The 6,774-nt window shown below is 40.4% G+C and overlaps 1 protein-coding gene across 8 annotated transcripts in view; it reads left to right on the top strand.

The window, feature by feature from the left end:
* Positions 1–2,290: 2,290 nt before the first annotated feature.
* LOC107867995 (guanine nucleotide exchange factor SPIKE 1) overlaps positions 2,291–6,774 on the top strand; it is a 7,728-nt gene continuing 3,244 nt past the window's right edge. For 5 of the 8 annotated variants that reach the window (XR_001673520.2, XR_001673518.2, XR_001673517.2 and 2 more), the window contains exon 1: positions 2,311–2,495. The gene's annotated coding sequence lies outside the window, so the exon portion shown is untranslated. Of the gene's footprint in view, positions 2,496–6,774 lie in introns of all 8 variants that reach the window. The other 3 variants (XR_007055154.1, XR_007055153.1, XR_001673514.2) reach the window with 2 other exon arrangements.

The raw sequence follows: 6,774 nt of genomic DNA, 5'->3' as shown, positions 1-6,774 counted from the left end.
GGGGAGTAGCCAGAGTTGAGGCGCTGTTTAAGAAAAAAGTATTTGAATTACCATGCTAATAGTGATCGACGAACATGTTATTTAAGAATGATCTAGTATATAGTAATCTAATATGATCATATTTTGTTATGTGTATGATTGAAGGAAATATTTTGAAAATAGCAATTTTATGAAAAATGAATAATTATTTATCTGACGAAATGGTAAATAAATTTAAAATACTTATTTTGTATGCACTTAAGGATATAAAAGTAGTAGATATAAGAAAAATCATATTAGAAAAAACATTTGGTAAATATTATATGACTAGAATAAACTACATACCATGCCTACCTAACTACTCTTACAAATACTTACCATGATAAATTACATATATCTAGAATTTTTGGAAAAAGATATGAGAAACATACAGTTAATAGAAAATCAGATGAAAGTAAATTTAGACAAATACATGGAAACTAAAGATATAAAATATATAGAATTTCTTAATGAAAATATGCAAGAACTACTTAGACTAAAACAAACAACTGAAAAATATTATGAAAAAACATTTAATCAAACTTAAATGACAGATGATATTAAAATACTTGTTTTATATATACTTAGAGATATAGAAATTATAGACATAAAGAAAGTAATATGGAAAAAGTTACAAGATTATGAAGAGGAAGAAACACCAATACTATTTAGATTCAGATGGATATTATACTGACTAAAAATGTCGGAATATATTAAGAAAATTAGAGAAAACCAGGAAGACCTACATAAAGAAATTGATTATAGAAAACAAATTAGAGAAATAATGGAAAATCAAATAGAAAAATCAAAATGGATAGACGAAACCTTGAAAAATTTAGAAAAAAGCAAAGATAAAAGTTTAGATAGTTTAAAAAAAATTATTAAGAAGAGAACAAGAAAAAATAGTTAGTAGTATTAATAACCTCAAACAATATATTAAATATAGTACAAGCAGAATAGATTATTATACATTTACTTTAGAAGAATAAAATGATAAACTACGAATACCTAAAATACTGGGAACAAGAAATGGAAGAAATAAGATTAACAGAAAACCTTATAAAAACGAATTTAATTGAATATTTTAAAACAAAAGATATAGAATATTTAGAATATCTTAAAAATAATATAGAAGACTTACAAAAACTAAGAAAAAAAGTTAAAAAATATTATAGCAAAGAATTTAATCAACTACCATTTAATCACCCCTCGAAATATGAATATCAGTAAAATTGAATATATTAATAAAATATATGAAAATCAAAAATACAAGAACGAAGAAAAACAGTTAATGAATATTACTACAAAGCATTTAACAATTACATAAATTAATAGATACATCTTACGAAAAGAATAAATCATTAAAAGAAATCGAAACCCAACTATATAGTTTATACCAAGAATATAAAAGATTACATAGTACTAACGAGGATCCTAGAACACTAGATAATTTACTTACGAAAATATCTAATTTAGAATATGAATTAATAAAACATCTTATGTCAAGAAGATAAAATGAAAAATATTTCAATCGATAATATTCACAAAATACATTATATAAAAATAAATACTTATTACCTAATAACTATTTATTTCCTAGTAAAGTTACCGCGCCTACTCCGCACCCCCCTACAATCCTTTAAAAAGGACATAAAGAAACTGACTGACTCTCACTCTTCTGAGATTGGGCACCGTATACCTAAAATTTATCACCGCCCTGATGATACCTGTCACTCAGCTACTTCGGGTAAGGAGTACTAGCAGTAGACAAAGATCCAGAACTACTCCACTTATTTTTTGCCCTTTGCTGGCATCCCGACTACCCTGAGACTGAGCATCTCCCTGATCATAAAACCTGCTCCTCTTACCCTGCTAATCTCCAAACTCCGCCTGTTTCCTCTTCTCATCTTTACTTGCTGCATATGAACAATCAACCTAGAAATATCCATATTTTTAATTAACAAGTCAGTCTTGCTTTACAATATCAAATCTTGATTCAACCCAGAGATCAACATTTAGGGAATTAAATATAATCTCATCTCTAAAAGTATATTTATTGAGACGAGATTATATTTCGGTCCCTAATTATACAATTTTTTGCGAAAGCAGAAAGTCTGGTCCTAAAATTTTTTTTAGCCGGTCTCTATTGATAATTTGGAGTCCTAAGGGGGGAAAAGAAATACCGCCAAACTGTTTGTAAAATTTTAAATTAAAAAAAATTCGTAATTGGCTAATTAATAAAACATAATAGGCACCAAAACTAGTATCTATTAATTTAATATGATTAAAAAATTAAAGCATTCTATCTTCTCGCTTAAACATACCGAAGATTTCTCTGTACAATTAAAAAAATTTGCCCTAATTTACATCTCTCAATTTTCTCCTCGCTGTTGTGTGTGCAATTCCCTCCTCATTGTGTGAAATTTGATATTAGCTCTAGCATTCACGTGCGCAAACTTGATACTCGATTCCCTTCGGTGAGCTCTACTCTACATTATTTTTCCTGTGTAATGCAGTTTATATTGCCTGTAGATTGGTCATCGTGCTTTAGCAACCCCAATTTGTTTTCTTGCATATCCTTGTGCTCGCAGTTTTGGAATGTCCTTTTGGACTTGTTTTTGATTGTATATATCCGATGCTTAGTGATTGAAAAGGTGTGGTTCTTTATTTGTCTTCTCTATAGTATCTGTGCTGAAAGTCTCATTCGAGAGTATGGCAAATTGATTGATTCTTAATGAATTTTTTCTTCTTTCAAGTCAATGAACAAAAGGAGTCCAGGTTTATTACAACTTATTTTGTGTTTTCTCGTTATATGTAAATGGGTTGTGTTAGTTTCAATTAATCTGGTGTATTTTTCATCTGGGTTTGGGATAATTTTCTGCATTAGAGGAGCGTATGTCTCTGCCTCTGTATCGGTGGTGTCTTGGGTAGCAGCTACCTGTGCAAAAATCATATCTCCATTGTTATATATGGACTCACCTTGCTGACATCATCAGTATTACACATAATTGTGGCAATTGGAACCTTTTTGCAGTGAATGGGTTCAAAAGCTTTAGGTATTCTAATTGTAGCCAATTTAGAAGATTTAATGGGCTTAAGATTTGTAATTGTAGCCAATTAGTATGGTACATAATTGTGAATGATTTTGGTAGCCAATTTAAGAAGATTTTCTATGTGTTTAATGATCCAACAACAACAATAAACCCAGTGTATTCCCACCTAGTGGGGTCTGGGGAGTAAGATGTACGCAGTCCATACCTCTACCTTTGAAGAAGTAGAAAGGCTGTTTCCGATAGACCCCCGGCTCAGGGCACCCATAAGTAATATAAAACAGAGGAAAGCACACAGATTCGTAATAAAACCTGGAACACGGACTCATAACAGGAATAAAACTCCCACCAAGTAATTCCCTACACTAGCGACTCAAACTGGCCCTAGTCCTCTGCCCTAATTCGCGTCCTCCAGACCTTCTTATCTAGGGTCATGTCCTCGGTGAGCTATAACTGCTCCATGTCCCGCCTAATCACCTCACCCCAGTACTTCTTCGGCCTACCCCTACCCCGCCTAAAACCATCCAACGCTAGCCTCTCACACCTACGGACCGAGGCATCCATGCCCCTCCTCTTCATGTGTCCGAACCATCTCAATCGGGCTTTCCGCATCTTGCACTCCACTGGAGTCACACCAACCTTCTCCCGGATAGTCTCATTCCGAACTCTATCCCCTCTAGTCAGCCCACACATCCAGTTCAACATCCGCATTTCTGCCACCCTCATTTTTTGGATGTGGGAGTTCTTAACTGGCCAACACTCCGCTCCATACAACATGGCCGGACAGACTACCGCCCTGTAGAATTTGCCTTTAAGCTTGGGCGGCACCTTCTTATCACACAGCACCCCCGACGCGAGCTTCCACTTCATCCATCCCGCCCCAATACGGTGCGAGACATCCTCGTCAATCTCACCGTTACTCTGGATCACGGACCCGAGATACTTGAAGCTCTCCCTCTTACATACCTCCTGTGATTCCAGCTTCACTACTACCTCATTCTCCCGCCTCACGTCATTAAACTTGCATTCCACATACTCTGTTTTGCTTCTGCTCACCCTGAACCCTTTAGACTCAAGGGTTTGCCTCCACACCTCTAATTTGTCACTCACACCTCCTCGAGTCTCATCTATCAGAACTACATCGTCTGCAAAAAGCATACACCACGGCACCTCCCCTTGAATACGCCGCGTCAACACATCCATCACCAACGCAAACAAAAAGGGACTAAGAGTAGATCCCTGATGCAATCCTGTCAGGACAGTGAAATGCTCTGAGTCTCCTCTCTCACCTTAGTTTTCGCTCCATCATACATATCTTTAATTGCTCTGATATATGCCAGCGGTACTCCACTCACCTCCAAGCATCTCCAAAGCACCTCCCTGGGGACTTTGTCGTAGGCCTTCTCCAGGTCGATAAACACCATGTGCAGATCCTTCTTCCTTTCCCTATACTGTTCCATCAACCTCCGTACCAGGTGAATTGCCTCCGTCGTCGAGCGGCCAGGCATAAATCCAAACTGGTTTTCTGAAATAGACACTATCCGTCTCAGCCTCACCTCGACTACTCTCTCCCAGATCTTCATAGAGTGACTCAATAACTTAATCTCCCTATAGTTATTGCAACTCTGGATGTCCCCCTTATTCTTATAGAGAGGGATCATGGTACTCCACCTCCAAGCCTCGGGCATCTTTGCCGTCTTGAAGATTTCATTAAACAATCCAGTCAACCACCTTACACCAACCTCTCCAACGAACTTCCAAAACTCCACCAGTATCTCATCCGGCCCCGTCGCCCTACCCCTTCGCATTCTGCGAACAGCCTGTCTAACCTCTTCTACCTTAAAACATCTACAATAGCTAAAATCCCGACACTCCTCTGAGTGCTCCAGTTCCCCTAACACAATAGCTCTATCCCCTTCGTCATTCAAGAGCCTATGAAAGTACGACTGCCATCTATTCTTAATGTGGCCGTCCTCCACCAACACTCTACCGTCCTCCCCCTTAATGCACCTTACTTGATCGAAGTCACGACCCTTCCTCTCCCTAGCCTTAGCCAGTCTAAACAACTTTTTCTCCCCTCCTTTCCCCTGTAACCCTGCATACAAGCTCTCAAAGGCGGCCGTCTTAGCTTCCGTGACTGCTGACTTAGCCTCCTTCCTCGCTAGCTTGTACTCTTTCCTGTTTACCCGCTTCTCCTCTTCGTCCTTACTCTCCACCAACTTGGCATACGCCCCTTTCTTGGTCCCCACTTTCTTCTCCACCTCTTCATTCCACCACCAATCCCTCCGATGGTGCTCGGCCCGGCCCCTAGAAACACCCAACACCTCACTTGCATTCTCCCTGATGCACCTAGCCGCCCTATCCCACATACTATCCACGTCTCCCCTACACTCCCACACCCCCATTCCCTCCAACTTCTCCCCTATCTCCCACGCATTCACTGGCGTCAGGCCGCCCCACTTAATTCTAGGTCTACACTCCCTACTCCTCCTCTTTCTATTCTTCTTTATACCCAAATCCATAACCAAGAGCCTATGCTGGGTCGAAAGATTCTCACTCGAGATGACCTTACAGTCCTTAAAAGATTCTCACTCGGGATGACCTTACAGTCCTTACACAACGCCCTATCTCCTTTCCTAAGCAACAAAAAGTCAATTTGGGTCCTGGCTATCACGCTTCGAAAGGTGATCAGGTGTTCGTCCTTCTTCGGGAAGCCCGAGTTCACCACCACCAGCCCAAAGGACCTTGCAAACTCCAATAGGGTAGCCCCCTCTTCATTTCTCTCCCCAAAACCAAAACCACCATGCACATCACCAAAGCCTCCCGGTAGCGCCCCGATGTACCCGTTGAAATCTCCTGCTACAACAATCTTCTCCGAGCTAGGCACGCCTCTCACCACCTCCTCCAAAGCCTCCCAAAGCCGCATCTTCTCCTCCCCCTCCGATCCCACTTGCGGCGCATAGGCACTACACACGTTCAGGGTAAACCCCCGAATGACCAACTTAATAATCATCAACCTATCGTTGATCCTCTTCACCTCTACTACCTGACCTCTAAGCTCTTCATCTACTAAGATGCCAACTCCATTCCTACGCCTCTCGCTTCCAGAGTACCACAGCTTGTAACCATCCACATCCCTAGCCTTAGACCCTACCCACTTGGTCTCTTGAACACACGCAATGTTGATCCTCCTCTTCCTAAGGGTCTTCACAAGCTCTATGGACTTACCCTGGAGGGTCCTTATATTTCAAGACCCAACCCTCAGCCTACCGTCACTACCCGCACGCCCTCCACTACCCCCCCGCGGCCAAACCTTGGCCTCCCTCCCACTCCCGCCCTTTCCTCATCCCCCGCCCCCACCACGGCCCCATGCCCCAACCCCCTCGGACATGACCCTATCCACCCATTACCGCCCACAGCCACAACTACACGAAAGTATAAGAGAATATAAAGATAATATAAAGATATAAACGATGATAATAGCAAAGCAGCAGCAAGTAATACAAGGCTCACACAGATCCACAACAGACAACAGACAATATCCACAAATCCCACGTAAGTCAAGGTACAGGGGCTACTACTAGCATAATACGAAGAATGAGAGAATGCAAAATGAAGAATGAAATAACAAAGGTTAGAAGTCACCGGATTTCGCTTGTAGACCAAGCCGGCAACCAAGCCCAGCGTCGACCTGCTGCCGGGGGGT

The sequence above is a fragment of the Capsicum annuum genome, chromosome 4, assembly GCF_002878395.1.
Source record: "Capsicum annuum cultivar UCD-10X-F1 chromosome 4, UCD10Xv1.1, whole genome shotgun sequence".
Lineage (NCBI taxonomy): Eukaryota > Viridiplantae > Streptophyta > Magnoliopsida > Solanales > Solanaceae > Capsicum > Capsicum annuum.
The sequence above is the reverse complement of the archived record's forward strand: the minus strand, read 5'-3'. Positions and strand labels throughout refer to the sequence as shown.